General features: G+C 43.1%; 1 protein-coding gene across 3 annotated transcripts in view; it reads left to right on the forward strand.

Annotated features, from left to right (window-relative positions):
- The window catches only part of LOC143974610 (uncharacterized), a 211,451-nt gene that overhangs the window by 60,148 nt on the left and 129,561 nt on the right, over positions 1 to 21,742 (forward strand). For 2 of the 3 annotated variants that reach the window (XM_077476178.1, XM_077476213.1), the window contains exon 1: positions 8,617 to 8,753. The exons of the other annotated variant lie outside the window; for it this stretch is intronic. The gene's annotated coding sequence lies outside the window, so the exon portion shown is untranslated. Of the gene's footprint in view, positions 1 to 8,616; positions 8,754 to 21,742 lie in introns of those variants that run through there. 3 annotated transcript variants of the gene reach the window in all.

A 21,742-nucleotide genomic window follows, 5' to 3' on the forward strand; every position in this document is an offset into this window, starting at 1 on the left:
CAGCGTTTCCCTTATGGAATTATTTCCAGATCAGGAGCTTTGTCACCTCCTCAAAACACAAACGACACTTCATTAGACAGCTCACAGACTTGGAGGAGGTATGTGCGTCAGGCGAAAGATTACACAAGGCGACCTTGTTGGCCTATAAGTGGCTGCAACAGGTGAATGGACAAGAGGTGGATAGGTTCAGGAACAAGTGGGCACAGGGACTACAGAGGAACATTACGGATTCCCAATGGGGAAGGGCTTGTGCACTGGCTCATAAGTGCTCTATTAGCACGAGAACACAAGAAACGTGCTATAAATTGTTGACACACTGGTATCACACTCCTGATAAACTGCACAAATGGTTTCCTCAGGTCCCAGAAATGTGTTGGAGATGCCAAGGTGAGGTGGGTACGCTTACACATATATGGTGGGGCTGTTCTAAACTGACGCCCTTTTGGGAAGAAGTGAGGAATTTGATAACTCAAATCACGGACACCTCAACCACGTTGGATGCGGCTTGCTGTCTCCTCCACATTACTGACGTCCCCCTGAAGAGATACAAACATTCTTTGCTTAAACACCTACTCAATGCAGCAAAGTCCCTGGTCCCACTGCATTGGAGGTCCCCCAGAGCCCCAACAGTGGGTGGTTGCTCAGCGTATCTGAGACATATACTATGGAAGAAACAGTGGCTCAAGCCACTGAATCAGTGGAAAAATTTCATGCTACTTGGACACCTTGGATAGTGTTCCGTTACTCTACAAAATATGCTCAGCTTCTAGGAGACAAATGTAATGCTAGAGGTTAAATTGGTCATTCTACTTTCACTCTTTCCTTATTCCCTTATTTTCATTATTTGTTCTTGTTTTCTTTCTTTTTTTATTTTTATTTTGAGCGCAATATTAGACCTCGACTGTGGATAAGGTCAGAATATTGACACAGTATGCAAGTAGGTTCAGTATAGTTTGGCTTTAGTCATGTGATTTGATTACAATGTTTGAATTATAGTTAGCCTTACCACCCCAGGTATAGTGGGTAACATCATTTTATGGTACGAATTGTATGCTGAATTGGGGTATAATGCTGTACAATACTATCTGTATTTACTTATGCTTGTTCGCAGTTGTATTACCGTTTGCTTTTCCTTTAACTCAATAAACGCTTTTAATGTGAAAAAAAATAAAACAAATGCAGCTACCAATTCTAAAAATAGTTTGCAGATGTGAAGGAACCTGTAGCACCCTCTAGTGTGCTGGAAGAATAGTACAGTTTTTTTTTGTTTTTTTTTAGGATAGGTAAATTTCCAGGCTTGGCTGGCAGCCAAGCCTGGGTGTGTTTTGGTGATCTGGGTTGGGAGTGGTTTAGAGCAGTGTTGGGTGACTCACAGGTGGTGTCATCAGGGCCTCCTACGTCTTTCCAGAATCCTCTGGTAATTTCTGTAAAGAGGGATGGAGAGGGGAGGTGGAGCCACCTGGAGTATTCTGAGGAGCCCCGACCAATCCCCAATCTGGATTGGCAGGGGGCAGACCTTCTTAAATTCCCAGAGTCAGCCCAGCTGGGGAGGAGTTGTACCAGGTGGAAGATGGAGTGTTAGGCTGCTGGACCTTGGGCCTGGGCTCGGGTGTGGAGAGGACCCTCTTACAACCCACAGAGGTGCCCTGACCAGGAGGCACAGGGGGAGCAAGAGAGGACAGTCGGAGAACACTGCCGGGCAAGTCTGCAGGAGTTCCACAGAGGCAGCCAAGAGGGCTGGTGAGTATACACCTCATCGAGAGGACTGAGATGCAGCAGTCTGGGATAGGTGCAAAGCAAGTCTGGAGGATTGTGGTGGCACAGGCAGTGGAAAGGAGCAGCTGCGGCCAGGAGAGCTGGCAGTGCCTGAAGAGGTGGGTCTGGGAGCTGTAGCCACAGGGACAGTTAGCACTGGAACTTTCTATTTTGCTACACCATAGGAGGCCATTGTCCCTGCCTGTAAAGGGCATCTTCTTTAGGCCTGACTGAGCCAGTGTCAGGCCTACAGTGGTAGCTAGGCCAGAGAGTACAAGGAAGTTATGTGCAGGAGGAGTGAGGTGTGATACGCTGCAAGTAAGGAAGTGCAGGAGAAGAGGAGTTTGTATATACTGAGTTGTACATAGTTGGTCCCTACATTGATATTTAATTACCTGGGCATTTCATAAATTCCCTGTCCCCATCCAAGTTTAATCCTCCTCAATACAACATAAAAAACAAGCACAAGGACTACTTTCATGTCTCTGAGCGAGTGAAAAGTGTGTGCCTGGCTGGGCAGGGTGACGGGTTACTGCTACATACCTAAAGCCTAGTACACATGGGACAAATGGCTTCGGCCTTCTTCTGTCAAAGCTACTGGCTGAGAGCGCTGACCGTAATGTTCTGGCACGGGGGTCGTCCCCTTGTCAGAACGCAATAGCACAGCAGTGGAGATCGCTGTACTAAATCGCAACAATTTTTTTTTTTAAACGCTGCAAGGTAAAGGCATAATGAGCTAGTATGCATCACATAGTTACATAGTAGGTGAGGATGAAAAAAGACACAAGTCCATCAAGTCCAACCTATGTGTGTGATTAAATTATGTCTTTACCTTGCAATGTTTAAAAAAAATAAAAAATGGTGCGATTTAGTACCGCGTTTATGGCATTCTTGTTTTCAGCCTAGTACAAACATTCAGGAGAAATTGGACAATCGTTCTAATTTTCTAATAATGTGTACTAGACTTAACCACTTTCAGACCGGACCAATTTGCTGGTCAAAGACCAGACCACTTTTTGCAATTCGGCACTGCGTCGCTTTAACTGACAATTGCGCGGTCGTGCGACGTGGCTCCCAAACAAAATTTACGTCTTTTTTTTCCCACAAATAGAGCTTTCTTTTGGTGGTATTTGATCACCCCTGCGGTTTTTATTTTTTGCGCTATAAACAAAAATAGAGCGACAATTTTGAAAAAAACGCATTATTTTTTACTTTTTGTTATAATAAATATCCCCCAAAAATATATAAAAAAACATTTTTTTCCCTCAGTTTAGGCCGATACGTATTCTTCTACATTTTTTTGGTAAAAAAAATTGCAATAAGCGATTATTGATTGGTTTGCGCAAAAGTTATAGCGTTTACAAAATAGGGATAGTTTTATAGCATTTTTATTAATAATTTTTTATTATTTTTTTTTACTAGTAATGGCGGCGATCAGCGATTTTTATTGTGACTGCGACATTGTGGGGGACCCATCGGACATTTCTGACACATTTTTGGGACCATTGTCATTTATACAGTAATCACTGCTATACAAATGCAGTGATTCCTGTGTAAATGACACTGGCAGTGAAGGGGTTAACCAGTGGGTGGCAGTGTAGAGGTTAAGTGTTCCTAGGGGTGTGTTACTAACTGTGGGGGGGTTGGGGTTTCATTTAGTGAACACTGATCTCTGCTCCAATCACATGGAGCAGAGATCAGCGTCACTAGTTGCTAGGCAGAATGAAGAAATGCTGTTTACAACGGCATTTCTTCATTTGGCCGCTCCGTGAGACGATCGCGGGGATGCCCGCGGCGATCGAGTCCGCGGGTCCCGCGACCGGACTCACGGGGGTCCCGACCAGCGCGGGAGCGCGCCGCCGCCGGCGCGCTCCCGATGGCAGGGCAGCAAATTTAAAGGGACGTACATGTACGCCCATTTGCCTGCCCGTGCCATTCTGGCGACGTACATCGTCGTGCGCTGGTCGGCAAGTGGTTAAAGTGATTTTTAAAGTCTCGTTTTTTTTGTTTTTTTTTTTTATTTAAAAATAACAAACATGTCATACTTAACCTGCTCTGTACAGCCCAGATCCTCCTCTTCTCAGATCCCTCTTTGGCTCTTCTGGCCCTTCCCTCCTGACAAGTGCCCAGACAGCAAACAACTTGCTATGGGGGCATCCGAGCCGAGCCACTGCTCCGTGTCCATTCACACATGGAGCCGCGGCTTGTCCCAGCCCCCTTTCTCTCCTCATTGGCTGATTGACTTAGAATGACAGCAGTGGGAGCCAATCGCGCAACATCCCTGGATCTGGATGGACCTCACAGGTTTTTTTTATATTAACCAGTTCCCGACCAGCACACGCTGATGTAAGTTGGCAGAATGGCACAGCTGGGCAAATGGGCCTACCTGTACGTCCCTTTAAATTTGCCGCCGTGCCATTGTGTGTGCGCCACCAGCGGCACGCACGCTGGCCGGGAGCTCCGTGAGTCGGGTCGCGGGTCCCATGTCTTGTCGACTCGCTTTCTGTGGTGATACCTGCGATCGTCTCGCGGGGAGGAAGAACGGGGAGATGCTAATGTAAACAATCATCTCCATGTTCTGCCTAGTGACATTTTCCCTGATCTCTGCTCCCTGTGATCGGGAGCAAAGATCAGTGACGTGTCACACATAGCCATGCCCCCCACAATTAGAAACACAACCCAGGACACACTTAACCCTTACCCTGCCCCCTAGTGGTTAACCCCTTCACTGCCAGTGTCATTTACACAGGAATCGGTGCATTTGTATAGCACTGATTGCTGTATAAATGACAATGGTCCCAAAAATGTCCGATGTGTCTACCATAATGTCGCAGTCACGATAAAAAAAAAAAAAATAGAAAAAATGCTGATCACCATTACTAGTAAAAAAAAATTTTTTTATAAAAATGCCATAAAAAAATCCCCTATTTTGTAAACGTTATAACTTTTGCGCAAACCAATCAATAAACGCTTACTGCGATATTTTTTTTTAAACAAAAATATGAAGAATACGTATCGGTCTAAACTGAGGAAAAAATAGTTTTTTTTAATATATTTTTGGGGGATATTTATTATAGCAAAATGTAAAAAATTCGTTTTTTTTCAAAATTGTCGCTCTTTTTTTTGTTTATAGCGCAAAAAATAAAAACCGCAGATCAAATACCAAAAGAAAGTTCTTTGTGGGAAAAAAAAGGATGCCAATTTTGTTTGGGAGCCACGTCGCACGACCGCAATTATCAGTTAAAGCGACGCAGTTCCTGAATCAGAAAAAGTGCTCTGGTCAGGAAGGGGGTAAAATCTTCCGGGGCTGAAGTGGTTAATGTATAGAATGCTTTAATATAAAAAAAACAAAAAAAAAACCTTCTGCCTTTACAACCACTTTAGGGGTATTCTCAACAAGCAGGGATGCAAATCACATTTCCATACATGACCACAGGGGGGAGCATTTACATTTGTACCCAAAATAGAATACTTAAAATATGAAACAGCAGGCATGTAAAAAAAATAATAATTACTTTCTGTAATTGTTACAATGGTAACTAAAAAAAATACACTGTTTTCCTTTTTTCAGCCCAATGTGGTTAAACTTACTTAGGAATTCTAATTGTGTTACTGTTCGTGGGCATTGCTCAAACCTCACTTGTTGCGTTAGCTATTTGCACACATTGTGAAACCGGGAAGAATTTGAGCAATGGATTTACAAAAACCTCAATAATCCAGAGAGATCTGGCAGAGAAGTTTAATTCCTTTTTTTGTCTCGGATTAGTCACTGTTTCACATTTGTAAAAATCCGACTCTCCACTAAATAGTTATAATCGGGCCGCCTTACCTCTCAGGGATTATTGAAGTTTTTAATATTTCTGTTTTTCTCTCGCTGTCAGAGCAGAGGTCGGTGTCAAGCTGTAAAGAAAACCATACATTCTAAAATTTTCTTTCCTTCATTTACAGGTTAAAGAAAAGAAAATAGCTTGATGCCCCCCATCAACACACTCAATATTGATGGAGGAATCCCTCCCGCTGTCCTATTAAATTATCCCAGTGGGAGGTTTCTCGGCCATTAGAACACAATGATCACTGATAGCAGTTATAGCCGCCGGCAGTGATCGCACGAAAATAAAAACACGACAGGCTGTCAGCAGTCGATGGATCGACTTCAGTACAACCATCCTGTCCATAGACAGATGTTAATTTGATCTGTTTGTGCTGAACCCGCTAAATTTCATCCCGTTTATGGTCTGCCTAAGTTTTTTATGAAGGCTGTGAAATCTCCTGCCTGGCAGTTATAATGTCAGGTAAGAGGCAGGTTAGCCTCCATGGGGACATTAAAGCAGAACTATAGGCACATTTTTTTTCTTCATTTTGGATGGAGAAAAGATTTTAAACCCCTGCCTTTTTTGCCATCTATTTCTCATTGAGGTGAATTTACTTATTTTCCTTTCCCATAGCTAAAACAGGAAGTGAGAGGAAATCCCTCCAAAATTAGAGATGGGCACTGATAGGTGGCACTGATGTACACTAATGGATGGTACTGATGGATGCCAATCAGTGCCAAACAATAATGCCTGCCAATCAGTGATGCCCATTGTGGGCACTGATTGGCATCCATTGTGGGTACTGATTGGCATCCCTGGTGGTCTGTGGTGACATACCTGGTGGTGACTAGTGGTGGCAACCCTGGGGGTCCTGGTGGCATCCCTGGTGGTCCAATGTGGGCATGCTCGGGGGGACTGTGCTGATAATCAATCAGCACAGACCTCCCCCCCCCCCGTCAGAGGAGCAGCCGATCATCTCTCCTCTACTCACGTTTGACAGACACGAGTGAGGAAAAGCCAATCAACGGCTCTTTCTGTTTACATCGTGATCAGCCGTGATTGGACACGGCTGATCCCATGGTAAAGAATCTCTGTAAGAGACTCTTTATCAAGATCGGCGTAGCAGCGTGTCAGACTGACACACCGCAACAACGATCGACATGATGCACATAAGTGCGCAGCGGCTTAATATCCTAGCAATGTCATATGCAATATTGGGGCAGACCATCTGACACTTTGTGGGAACCAGTGACACCAACACAGTGATTAGTGTTAAAAATATGCACTGTCACTATACTAATGACACTGGCTGGGAAGGGGGTAAACAGCTAACCTGCGATCAAGGGGTTAAATATGTGCCTAACATGTGTTAGTGTGTGTGCTGTGTATTATTTTTACAACGGGCCGTTTTTTACTCCCCGTTTAGTAGGGAGAAATAAATGGCACATTGCTGCTGTCAGAAGAGAGTCCTGTGTTAATTTACCAGAGCCGATCGGCAAGCAATCATGGCCGGCCCCACTGATTGGCTTGTGCTGCAGCGAATCGCAGCACAGCCGGGGAGGCGGGCCCCCTAACCCAGCATGCGAATCACATTCTAGGTATGTGATAGGCACCAGGGTGCCACCACGCCACAGTATTTGTACGGTAGGAGGTCCGCATTCGGTTAAAAACATTCTGTCACCTTATCCATTCAGGGCAAAGTTAGTGTCTTTGTAAAACCCCTTAACCCAATGAGATTAAAGCCCGTTCGTCCGTTAACGTTCGTCCGTTTTTTGTTGCATGCTAGTCTCATGTCGATAGTGAAGGGGTTACTCACCATATGAATATTTTCGTACGAAAGAATTGAATGAATGTATAGTTTTGTATGTATTCTCTCTTTTGTGAGCATGCGTAGTTTTGCTTTTACGATTTATTTGTTTTGGACGCAAAGTGTACTAAAACGAAAATCAGACGTGGTGTTCACATCCGAGAAAAAGGTTATAGTCTGCACATCCAGCTTTTGTCGGATGAAAAATCAGAATTGGCTGTCGTAAGCACCATACTAACGATCCGAAAATCGTCAGATTTACCAAATTTGACTTCCGATTTTCATATCGTATGTACGGGGCTTAACACAAGCCATTGATTATGCAATTGTCTTTCCTTTAACCATGGGTTCAGGAAAGAAAATCGCTTGATTCCCATGAAGTCAGTCAGTTCAGCAGGGACTGCATGAATTTTGATCCATCTATCGCCTATCCCGTCTGATCTAGTGATCGACTCCTGAAGAGAACTGCTGAAACACGTATGTTCGATTAGAGCATGCAGCCAATCACCTGCAGCACTGATTAGTTTATTCAGAGTCCCCATAGTGCAGCGCAGAGGATTTCCCTGTATGTGTGGATGGGCAACCTGTGCAGTTTTTTTTTTTTTTGATCAGCCCACTCGCTGAAAAAAAAAAAAGAATAATGTATGGACAATTTAAAGAGGAAGTAAAGCCTCTTAAGAAAAAAAAAGAAAAAGACACCCTGCAAGGCAAAGACACGATGAGCTAGTACGCATAGCATACTAGCTCATTATGAATTACTTGCCTGAGATCGAAGCCCCCGCAGCGATCCTCGGTCACCACCTCCGTCACCACCATGATACCCGGAGTGACTTCCGGGTATCGCGGCTCCGGCGCTGTGTCTGGCTGGAGCCGCTATTCTTGCAAAATCTCTCCTAAACCTTTTAGGTTTAGGAGATATTTCTTGCACCTACAGGTAAGCCTTAATCTAGGCTTACCTGTAGGTTAAAGTGGTTGTAAGGGATTTACAACCACTTTAAAACAACCGGTATAGGCACATTGCAATGCATTTGGGGCATTTGTGGGGGCATTTGTTAAAAATTGATTGATGCAATTATTGCTAGTGTTTCCTGCAGGTATCAATGTAAAGCAATCATTCTAATCAGGAGTTACAGGCTTTTCTAGCTGGGACTTGATTGTCACTTACTACTCAGCCACAGACCTTTTGATTGTGTATAATGGGAGGGACTGTGTAGGTGTGATAGGCTCGGATACACATATATAGTAGCTGCAGGGTGAGTGACTAAACTTCCTGCATCTCCTGAGTGTCAGAGAGCTCTGTGTGTACTTATTGGGTGATAGAGAGAGCGTACACCTCCAGCCGTCACCTAGTACCAGGAGGCTTTGTGGGACAATCGCAGGTAAGACGATGTGACTTATGGCATTTGCAAAGGACATACTATCATTATTTATTGATTATGTATGTAATCATATCCACACCTCTACAGAAAATTAGATATATCAATAAATTACATGGCATTGATATCTATATTGGGCTCAAAAGAGACAGAAGAGGGACAGTGACCATATCTGCCATTAGGGTTATGGAGCAGGATGTCAGCGGACATTGGAGCATACCGATCCGCAGTTTAATATAGCTTGAGGCTGGTTTCACAATGGTGCGTTCACCGCATCCAATTCGCAATAGTAGAAGATTGTGACCGGCTCTCTATGTAGCCGGTTCACATAGCTCCGATGCGATTTGCACGGGAACGCTGTGCGTCGTCTGGTCCGTTTTAGGTCTGAATTCGGCCAAAGATTCAGGCTGAAATCGGATCTGAAACGGTGAATGAGGACACACCGGATGCCTGCTGTGAGCCGCTATGTGCTCATATGTGAACCCAGCCTTTTAAAAATCCTTTAATTTTTTTATATGATTTCATGAATATAGGAACATTTATCTACATTCTACTATCAAAGTAGACTTAAATGGGCACATAGTATTTTAATATTGTTTTAATAATTTTTTTTTATATGTATTCATGTATTTAGGAATATAAATCTGCATTCTACTATTAGGGCACTTTCACACTGGTAAGCTTCAAAACTGCCATGTAAAATGTCTGTGTTAATGGGGCATTTTTGCTGCGCTTTTTAACCACTTTAGCCCCGCACGGATTTACCCACTTCCTGACCAGGCCATTTTTGGCGATACGGCACTGCGTTAGTTTAACTGACAATTGCACGGTCATGTGACACTGTGCCCAAACAAAATTGATGTCCTTTCTTTCCCACAAATAGAGCTTTCTTTTGGTGGTATTTGATCACCTCTGCTATTTTTATTTTTTGCGCTATAAACAAAAAAATACCGTCAATTTAAAAAAACAAAACAAAAAAAACAATATTTTTTTTACATTCTGCTATAATACATATCCAAAAATATATCTTAAAAAAAATTATTCATGAGTTTAGGCCAATATGTATTCTGCTACATATTATTTATTTAAGAAAAAAAATAAAAAAATCGCAAAAAGCGTATATTGATTGGTTTGTGCAAATGTTATATCGTCTACAAAATATGGGATAGATTTACGGACTTTTTATTTATTGTTTTAACTGGTAATGTCGGTGATGTGTGATATTTAGCAGGATTGTGACACTGCTGGCAGACAAATCTGACCCTAAGTGACACTTTTTGGTGACCAGTGACGCCATTACAGTGATTTGCGCTATAAAAATGCACTGATCGGTGTATTAATGGCACTGGCAAGGAAGGGGTTAACACTCGTGGTGATCAAAGGGTTAAGTGTTCCCTAGGGAGCTGCTTTCTAACTCTCAGGAGGGTGTGCTCACTGGGAGTAGAGAGAGATCGCTGTTCCTGATCACTAGGAACAGCTGATCTCTCTCACCCCCTGTCATAATGAGGGATCTGCCTTGTTTACAATGGTAGATCCCCGTTTTTCCTCTTTCCCACATCTGTCGGACCCGCAGGTGAGCTCCCACGGTGCGCGCGCCCACAAAAAACAGTGCATGAACCGACATACCAGTACGTCGATTCACAAAGCCGAGCCAACTCTTGTACTGCGGCGGCTGGTCGGCAACTGATTAAAGGACGTGTTTGGGCTGAAATTGGATCAGGGACGCGCCGGACCCCTGCTGTGAGCCGCTTCGGTGGGCAGTGTGAACCCAGCCTAAAGTAGATTTAAATTGACACATACAGTAACATTGACCTACAGAAACTAATCATAAATAATCCTTTAGAATTTTATAATAGTAGACTAATGAAAAGAATTAAAGCAATAGCAAACCGCTACAAAAAAAAATCTTTCCCCTGCAAGATAAATGCATACCAGCACATTATGCAAGACTTACCTTAACTGCTTCAGCCCCGGAGGATTTGGCTGGCCAAAGACCAGAGCACTTTTTGCGATTCGGCACTGCATCGCTTTAACTGACAATTGCGCGGTCGTGTGACGTTGTTTACCAAAGAAAATTGATGTTCTTTTTTTCCCCACAAATAGAGCTTTCTTTTGGTGGTATTTTATCACCTCTGTGGGTTTTATTTTTTGCGCTATAAACAAAAAAAGATCGTAAATTAAAAAAAAAAAATCATTATTTTTTTACTTTTTGCTATAATAAATATCCCCAAAAAATATATTAAAAACATTTTTTTCCCTCAGTTTAGGCCAATATGTATTCTTCTACATATTCTTGGTTAAAAAAAAAAACAAAAAAAATCACAATAAGCGTTTACTGATTGGTTTTCACAAAAGTTATAGCTGCAGGCCCCCCCTTCCCCAAAGCATCCCCCCCCATGTTGCGGGCACGCGGTCTGGTACGGCTCGTCCCCACCCCCTTTCCCGACCGGCTGGGCTACGTGCTCGGATAAGGGTCTGCTATGGACTTTGGGGGGGGGGGCCCCACGCCGTTTTTTCGGCGTAGGACTTTCCCTTTAAATCTATACCAGGTGACGGGGCTAGCGAGGTGTCAATCTCACCAATGGAGGCGGCGACATTTACTTCCTTAGCTAGTTCTGTCCACCTGGAGCCACGTTCAAAATTAATGGACTTTACTCCGTGTGTGGGGAAGTCCGTTCATTTCAAAAGTCCAGCAGACTAGCACACGCCGAGTCCGGCGGACAATTTTGAGTCAAAACTTCTTTCTAAGTCTGCCAGACTTTTGGGAAGAAAAAGTCAGCCGGAGACCACACACGGGCGGATTGTCCTGCAGACTCTGGTCCACCGGATCATCCGATCGTGTGTACGCGGCATTAAGGACACTCAAAGACCCTCTCCTGTTTGCATTGTTAAATTTGCGTTGTTGAAATTTGTTCTATTTCTGTTATTTATTCATTTATTTAAAAAATGGCTGCTGTAGCGGTTTAAACCCACATCAACCAGTTTTGTGTCTTTATTATAAGTTCGGGGACCAAAGGTTGACGAATCCTCATCAACATCCTGACAACATGTCAATCCTAGTCATGCCGTTATTAGGCAAATTCCAGATACCGCATATCTGAGTTCCGTAGAACGTGCTGACATAATCCATAATCTCCTACCCGACATGCCTCATCACCAGGACACATGAATTCCTCATTGGACGAGGCACGTTGGGTGGAGCTAGTGGGTGACATCAGCGCGTTGTACGGAACCCAGAGGTATGGTATCTGGAACTAGCCAAATACAGACAATAATTTTGTGAGGCTGGTAACAAGCAGTGCACTTACGTACATAGGATTATGAGAGTAATGTATGCAAAGAGGGCATGAATAAATGGCTTTCGGAAAGTAAAACACTATGGAGTTTTCTTGTTTTGTGATAATCCCTTAATATCCTGGAGGAATGGAGAAGTAAAGCCCCGTACACACGAGCGGACTTTTCAACATCCAAAGTCCGTCAGACCGAGTCCGTCAGACTATCCGATCGTGTGTGGGCTGCAACGGACTTTAGCTTCGCAAAAGTCTGACGGACTTTAGAAATGAAGCATGCTTCAAATTTTCCCGACGGAACTCCGCCGGACCCGGTCCCCTTCGAAAAATCCGCTCGTGTGTATGCTACTCCGACGGACTAAAACCGACGCTAGGGCAGCTATTGGCTACTGGCTATGAACTTCCTTATTCGAGTCGGGTCATACGTCATCACGTTCGAATCCGTCGGAGTTTAGTGTGATCGTGTGTGGCCAAGTCCGTTCGGCCGAAAAGTCTGTCAGAACTCCGGCGGAACTCCGGCGGAACTCCGGCGGAACTCCGGCGGAACTCCGGCGGAACTCCGGCGGAACTCCGGCGGAACTCCTTTGGAAGTCTGTCGGACATAAGTCCTCTCGTGTGTACGGGGCTTTAGAATGCCTGCTGGGGGAAAGAGGATTGCATTTAAAAAGGACCAGATATCTCCTACAGTGGAAAAGGAAAAAGGAGTTGGAGGATAAAGGATCCCATTTAAAGGGTCACAAGCTATTTTATGACTTACATTACATGTTTAAAGCGGGAGTCCACCGGGACTCCGCGTTTTTTTTTTTTTTTTTAACCACTTCAATACAGGGCACTTTCGCCCCCTTCCTTCCCAGCCCAATTTTCAGCTTTCATCGCTCTAGCGCTTTCAGTGACAATTGCGCGGTCATGCTACACTGTACCCAAATGAAATTTTTATCATTTTGTTCGCACAAATAGAGCTTTATTTTGGTGGTATTTATTCACGACTCCGTTTTTTATTTTTTGCGATATAAGCGCAAAAAAGCGGAAATTTGGAAAAAAAAAACTATTTTCTTTTTTCTACTTCAATACTAAATCCAATAAAATCAAATTTTGTCATAAATTTAAGCCAAAATGTATTCTGCTACATGTTTTTGGTAAAAAAAAATCAGTTAAGTGTATAATAATTGGTTTGTGTGATCACGGACATATGTACGCAAATGATCATGTACATATGTGTGCAGGTGATCACGTACATATGTGTGCAGATAATCATTGGGACATGTGATTTTAGTGGGACATATGTGGGGGACATGTTTTTATTATTAGGGACATGTGTTTTTATTATTTGGGGACATGTATGTTTTGGGGACATGTGTGGGGACATTGTGTTTATACTGTGTGATGTGTTTACTGTGTGGTGTGTTTACTGTGTACACTAGACTGGTGATTAGTGAGTAAAAAACAGCTCATACTCACTGATCAGCAGCCGGCTGCAGCGATCTGCTCTCCTCTCCTCAGCGATGACTTCCGAGTGAGGAGAGGAGAGCCGATTGCCTAGCAACCGGCTGTTTGTTTACATCACATGACGGCCGTGATTGGACACGGCCGTCATGTGATCAGGAGGGCCAATCACAGAGCCCTCCTGCCGATCTGAGATGCGCCGTGTCCGGGTGACACGGGCGCATCGGGATCGCGCCGCTGCGCGGGCGCGCGCGCGCGCGATCCCGCTACTCCTGAATGACGTTCCTGAACGTCATATCAGGAGTAGGCGGCTCCCACCCGGCCGTATATGTGCATTGGCCGGGTGGGAAGTGGTTAAAAGCCAGCAGCTACAAATACTGCAGCTGCTGACTTTTAAATAGTGACACTTACCTGTCCAGCGCGCCCGCGATGTCGGCACCCGAAGCCGATCGCTCGCTCGGCTGCCGGGTCCCGCCGCCATCTTGGGTATGGGAATCAGGAAATGGAGCCTTTCGGCTTCATTTGCCGGTTCCCTACTGCGCATGCGCGAGCCGCGCGGCGCAATCCGGACGGTCCCCGCTGCCTCTGGGAGCTGTGTGTTTCCCAGCAGGCAGCGGGGCACTTGCTGAAGGGGGCGGGCGCTTGCGGAACGGGGCGTAACGTATGCCCCGTTCCGCAGAGAGCTAGCCCGGAAGTGGGTGCAGTTACCTGGATTATCCAGGTAACTGCACCCCCCTCCCCCCTGAAAGGTGCCGATTGTGGCGCCGGAGGGGGGGGGGGATTCCGATGAGCGGAGGTCCATTTTAGGGTGGACCTCCGCTTTAAGTCATAAATATAGGGTGAGGATTACAACTGGTGGAGGGTATAGTACATCACTGCTTTGTTAGAAATTAACATTATTTTTTTTTTTGGCTGTTAGTGAATGTAACGAATATGAATTTATCTGAAGTTATGAATTATCCCCCCCAAAAAATGGTGCATCTATACCAATGGAACAGAATGAAATAATAATAAATAACACATTTTTATAATTATTTATTTGTTACATTACATTTATTTAGATATGGCATTCGTTATTATGGATAATTAATAACTTTGGATGAATTCGTATGTGTTACGTTTACTAACAACCAAATTTGAAAGGAAATTCCAATACCTATAATTGAATAGTTAAATTATTATTAGCTAGTTATTATTTCAGATTTTTAGGTTTTTGAATTTTCAAATTTACGTAAAAATTTAGAAATTCAAATATTTCTAAATATGTTAAACTAATTTGGAACTAAACAAATTGCGCATGTCTTGTAATCTGGCAGAGGTTTTAACCTTTCCCAACTCTATCCAAAACTTTATATATACTATATAATTAACTCTAAATAAAATCTTTTACCTGTCTTTTTCTGTTATGCATGAAAAGACTCTAAAGGATCCCGAAAAATAGTTCTAATGTTGCCTGCATTGGTATAGAGAAACCATAGACACCAAACTTTACCCAATTCAAGCATTGCATAGACACCTGTTAATAACTTTAGTCTACGATCCTTATTCTTTACCCAACCACCTTGTGGTTTTATTACTTACTCCAAAATAAACAAATAAAATATGGCAATAAAAACTGCAAAGTGTTTGTTTACACTTGCAGTTGCTGGGCAGTAAAATTGAGCTGCGTTTTTCGCGCGCCCGACTGCCAATCCTTTAAGCTGCAGGGACAAAAATGAAATAAATGGGACCTGCTTGGCTGTGCCACCCACTCGCAGAACATATACTGTGAGTGGGTTGGCAAGGGGTTAGAGTGGCAATGAGCACTCCCATTAGAATCCATGCACAACATTTGCAAACTGGAGCTGAACGGTACTTGCTTGTTCTGCAACTGCTTTGTCAAACCTTGCTCTTAGGCTGGATTCACACCTGTGTGAATTCAGCCTTAGATCCCTTTCACACTGGGGTGCTTTACCGTCATTTTTGCGGGGGTCTCGGGCGAAAAAGAGTTAAAATGAACCGCAAAGTGCTTTGCCGATGGTTCTGCAGCGGTGCCCATTCAGTTCAATGGGCAGGAGTGGTGTAGGAGCGGTGCATACACCGCTCCTTCACCGCTCCAAATATGCTGCTTGCATATTTATTTTTTAGCGTCCTGCCAGTGCACCGCTCCAGTGTGAAAGCCCTCGGCTCTTTCACACTGGAGAGGCGCTTTACAGGTGCTATGCAGCTGCTATTTTTTTTATTCAGTGTGAAAGTGGTCTTGTGCAAGCTGAAATCGATATCTAAAAAAGAGAGATACCGGTACATAGATATATAATATCAATTGGGTCCGCTGCAGTCAAAATAACCCCTTTAAATGGGATAAAAAATGATGTATAAAATAAGTGGACTGCGCCAACCTTACCAGAAAATGATATTATATTCCTCGCCTCTGCTGTGAATCAGTGTACTTTTATCATCCCTCCTCAATCAAACTACCTGATCCGCACCTTTTTGCAGTATACGGTAGTTATTGTATCAAATATTTATGTGATCATAAAAAATGTGCAAATTCGCTAAATACCACCAGTGAATTAACAAACACTAAAAATATTATTGAATTAATTTTTAACAATAAATTAGTAACAATAAAATATAAAATTAATATTGAATAATTGATGAATTACTCTCTGTGGGACCACAATTCATGAATAAATCAACTTAAAATATGCCCTAATAATAGTGACAGTCCATCATCACAAAAAAAAGTGGAAAAAAAAATCCCATCAATACAGTCCCAAAATAGATATCCTCAGTGAATACCACCAGTGAATTAACAAACACTAAATATATTATTGAATTAATTTTTAACAATAAATTAGTAACAATAAAATATAAAATCACAAAAAAAAGTGGAAAAAAAAAAATCCCATCAATACAGTCCCAAAATAGATATCCTCAGTGAGCGATCAACAACTCCTATTTGTTCCTATGTTGGTCCTGCACCAAAAACTTCACCCTTATGTGCCACCACCACCTTATAGATTGGACACTCACCAGATATAGGTGAATGCTCGCCTTTGGTTCATTAAATGGATAACCACTCCTTACAATCAGTCATTCGTTCACTCTTCAAGCAATGAGCTACTGGATATTTGGCTAATTCTCATAAAAGATATACAAAGCTATCATAGTGTAATACTTTCCAATTAGTTTATTAAAAGATTAAAAAGTCCCTGATGACGCAATTTTAATTTGTGAAACGCGTAGAGGCTGCTGGGACTTTTGTGACGTGGATGCCCTCCGCATGATAGTGAGGCTTGGAGCGCATGCCCCACGGAAAACTACAGAGGATTACATGCCGGTACTGGCTGGATAAGCTTGGTGTTGGCAAACTGATACCACAATATGTGAGTGCAGCTAATTTTTTATCTTTTAATAAACTAATTGGAAAGTATTACACTATGATGGCTTTATATATCTTTTATGAGAATTAGCCAAATATCCAGTAGCTTAATGCTTGAAGAGTTAACGAACGACTAGTATGTCACTATTATTAGGGCATATTTTAAGTTGATTTATTCATGAATTGTGTTCCCACAGAGAGTGGTTGATCAATTATTCAATATTCTTTTTATATTTTATTCTTACTAATTTATTGTTAATAATTCATTCATTAATATATTTAGTGTTTGTTAATTCACTGGTGGTATTTAGCGAATTTGCTAATTTTTTACGATCACATAAATATTTGATATAATAACTATACTGAAAAAAGGTGTATCGCAACTTGTGCGGATCAGGTGGTTTGATTGAGAAGGGATGATAAAGTACACTGATTCACAGCAGAGGTGAGGAATATAATATCATTTTCTGGTAAGGTTGGCGACATATTTTATACATTATGCAAGCTGAAGCCCATGTGATACAGGCCTAATATGATGATAGCCGACACCGCCAGCTGTCAGAATACTCAAACACTGCCTGCATCTGATTGGATGAGAAATTGACTATTGTTTTTGAACCGCCTAGTGCCGACATGTATCAAATTTGATCCGCTTTTGCAAAATTCACTCTTAAGCCCCGTACACACGATCTGAAAATCGTACAAAAAAAATGCAGCTTTCGAATCGATCGTCCGATAATCAGATCGTAAGTACCGGGCATTAGCTAGCTTTAGGCCTGGTTCACACCCATGCGTTTTTAGTGCATTTTACAGAGCCGCACTACAGTCCATTTAACATGGTTCCTATGGGACACATTCACATCTATGTGTTGTTGTTTTTTTAACAAGGGTCAGGGACTTTTTTCCCCCACAGCATTTTGCATTTTTGGTGAAATAGACCTCAATAGTACTGCATCAAAAAACACAAATGTTGTGTTTTTATGCTTTTGTTTGTGTTTTTGGCCGATAGGAAAGTATTGCGTGCAACTTTGATGTGACTTTACACTCTCTGGCACTCAAGTCACATTAAAGTAGGGCAGGAACCTTTTAAAAGTGAGTGTAAAGTCGCATTCAATATTTCCCTATTGGAAAAAAAACCTGCAAAAGGTATATTCAATAAAGCAAAAACTCATCAAAGCGTAACAAGCATAACCAGAGGTTAGGCCAAACTAAAATACGAGTTCTCACCAATCAGAGTTCCTCTGGCTGGTGCAAGAGAATTGGATGAATTCCTGGGTACTGTTACTACCCAGATCAGTACAAAGCAATGGGCAGAAAGAAATGGAAAACCTGGATATATTATTTAGCAGCCTGGCATATCTTGATCCACGTTTTATGTGTTCAAAGTAGGGATGAGCTCAGGCATGTTCACACACCCCACTTGTAGAGCCCGCCAGGAAGTTGGCGCAGGGCTGCGCTAATCACAGGCAGTGAGACATTGCCTGATCTCTGCAGCCACGCATCGGGGCAATGCCTCGCTGCCTGTGATTAGCACAGCGCTGCGCCTACTTCCTGGCGGGCTCTGCACGCAGAGTATGTGAACACGCCAGAGCTCATCCTTAGTGCAGAGGGTAGGAGGATGTGTATAATCTGTTCTAATGCTAGGTTTATACCTTAGCAATTTGGCATGCCTGCGTTTCCGCATAAAAAGGTGCATGCACCTGCAGGGAAATCACATGATCTTTTTGACCATGTGATTTCCTTGCGGTTCCCACACATGCACTGCAAGTTTACATGCGTGGGGGTGCCTTTCAGCACCAACACCCGCAGAGAAGTGCGCTTTCACTGCAGGTGTTGGAATCCCTGCGATTCCCAGAGCCACACGCACAGATGTGAACCGAGGGTTAAGGTGTGCTGTGAACTTTTACTGGCTCCACATACCTGACTTGTATGGATTACTGAACACGGCTAGAGAAGTCTTGTTTGCGGCTGAGTTTTGTGTTTTTCTCACTGATCTGTAAAGTCTGAAAGGGGGGCGTGTTTGCAGATCCGCCAGCGGCTGAAGTCAGATTGGTTGTTCCAGACAACTGTCATTGGTGCACCTGCACAGACCACATGCTTCATTACTTTTGCATGCTGTCACATTGCTGGTTCTGGCCAGAAAAATGACCACAATCCACACACAACTCTGAGCGTGAATAATAACATTGAATTATTGCACAGGGCTTGTCTAGGAGCTAGAGTGACATATAATAGGACACTGTAGTGATTGTGGGCCAAATTATTTTATTTATTTAAAGCGGCACTCCTGCAATTTTTTTCTGTCTTGGGTCACATGGGTAAGTTAGTAATTCTATCAATCTTTTATTATTCTCTTCAACGTTATTGGGGAGATTTCTTCTCACTTCCTGACCCAGTGACACCAGGGTAATAAATGAGAGGGTTCAGGTGTCACTGGGATAGCAAGACACAGAGACAAATAACCAGGATCTAACCCTTCCCTACTCTAATAACCATACATGCTTTGGTGCCGTCTTTGCCACCAGTAGAAAGCTATCCCATTACTTGCTTATTTGTGACACCTGCCGGGCATCGGGGCAGGAAGTGAGAATAAGGCCAGGTGCACACAGGTGTTTTTTTTGCTAGCTCTACTAAAAATTACCTGTGATGTAAAAACTATACATGCAGTGTAATTGATCACACAGCATTGTGCTGATCATTAACGATTAAGGGTCCTTTCACACGGGGCGGATCAGTGCTGATCCGCCCCGTGGATATCTGTCGTCACCCGATCCGATGACGGATGGAAAAATAGCTTTTTCCTCCGTCACACTTTTTCGGATCGGAGCGGGTCGGATGTCAGCGGACATTTCACCGCTGACATCCGACGCTCCATAGACCTCTATGGAGCATCCGTTCAGGTCCACCTGAAAAACTGACAGGCAGACCTGAACGGATCATCCGTGTGAAAGGGGCCTATGTGTTACATCATGCCACAATCAATTTTTTTTTTCCATGCTTGATGATCGGCAGCAATCAATCGTGGCTGATAAATGGTGTACCCATAATTTCCCCATGCTTCTAGTCTAAATCTCCCAATGGGTAGACACAGGCAACAAAAAAAACAAAACCTGACAGAGGGTCTTACACATTGTTTCCCAACCAGGGCCCTGTGGCACCCAGGGGAGCCAGCTGGGCCCCCCCCCCCCCCCCGAGGTGCCACGAGCATGGGACACATCATGAGTTGGCATGTTATGTAAGGTTGCCACCTTTTCATCGAGCCAAACCCGGACTCTTTAGTGGTGCACTGCAGTTTACAATATAGGACTTTTGGGTGCCCCAAGAAGAGCAGTATTGCAGCGCATGTAGCGTCCCCTGATGATGAACAGTGGGTGTTGCCAAATTGTGTTACTAATGGGAGAAGCTTGAAGTGGTTGTAAACCCTTACAGACCACATTGACCTACAGGTAAGCCTAGATTGATGCTGTGTACACATGATCGGACTTTCTGGCGGACCAGAGTCCGTCGGACAATTCGATCATGTGTTGGGTCCAGCGGACTTTTTCTTCCCAAAAGTCTGGTGGACCTACAAATTTGTCCGCGGGACTCGGCTTTTAGTGGACAATCCGTTCATCTGTGTGCTAGTCCGATGGACTAAAACCGACGCTAGGGCAGCTATTGACTATTGGCTATGAACTTCCTTGTTCTACGTCATTCAAATCCCTCTGACTTTTGGAGTGATTCGTATGAAAGTCCGGCGGACCTCAGCTGCAAAGTCCGTCGGATTGCCCAGATTTCCATAAGCCATTATCCTCGTGTTCAGCCAGCGGTCTGCTACAAGATAAAAGTGGACTCTGCGGCGGATTCGCCACAAGATCACTTTTATCGGCAGGGGGGAGAGGGGCCACACTTACCGGAGCCATCGGCAGTGGCGGAGGCAATTCGGTCCTCCTTATGATTAGACATGGAGACGAGTGAGGGGAAGATGGCCCCCATGGTCTCCATGACATTGCAGGGCGGAAGGGACGTCAAAACGTCACTTCCACCCATAGCTCTTAAAGGGCTATTTTTTTTTTTATTAATTTTTTTAAATGAACATGTTTTTTTCTTTATTGCATTTTAGTGTAAATATGGGATGTGATGTCTTTTTGACCCCAGATCTCATATTTAAGAGGTCCTGTCATGCTTTTTTTCCTATTACAAGGGATGTTTACATATCTTATAATAGGAATAAAAGTGACACATTTTATTTTATTTTTTTAAACGGTGTTAAAAATAAAAAAAATAAAAAAGGTAACAGAAAATAGAAAAAGAAGAAATTTAAACGCGCCCCGTCCTGCCGAGCTCGCATGCAGAAGCGAACGCATATGTGAGTAGCGCCCGCATATGAAAATGGTGTTCAAACCACACATGTGAGGTATCGCCGCGATTGGTAGAACGAGAGCAATCATTCTAACCCTAGACTTCCTCTCTAACTCAAAACATGCAACCTGTAGAATTTTTTAAATGTTGCTTATGGAGATTTTTAAGGGGAACATTTTTTCGCCATTCCACGAGTGGGAGCAATTTTGAAGCGTGACATGTTGGGTATCAATTTACTCAGTGTAACATTATCTTTCACAATCTAAAAAAAATTGTGCTAACTTTACTGTTGTCTTATTTTTTAATTCAAAAAAGTGTATTTTTTCCAAAAAAAGTGTGCTTGTAAGACCACTGCGCAAATACGGTGTGACAAAGTATTGCAACAACCGCCATTTTATTCTCTAGGGTGTTAGAAACAAAATGTATAATGTTTGGGGGTTCTAAGTAATTTTCTAGCAAAAAAAAACCTGTAAACAACATATCTAAAAAAGAGGCCTGGTCCTTAGAGCAGAGGGCCACCCTTAAAAAAAAAAAAAAAATACAATTAATATTCT

This window comes from Lithobates pipiens, unplaced genomic scaffold (genome assembly GCF_037356315.1).
Source record: "Lithobates pipiens isolate NorthernLeopardFrog02 unplaced genomic scaffold, aLitPip1_a1.2 Scaffold_1, whole genome shotgun sequence".
Lineage (NCBI taxonomy): Eukaryota > Metazoa > Chordata > Amphibia > Anura > Ranidae > Lithobates > Lithobates pipiens.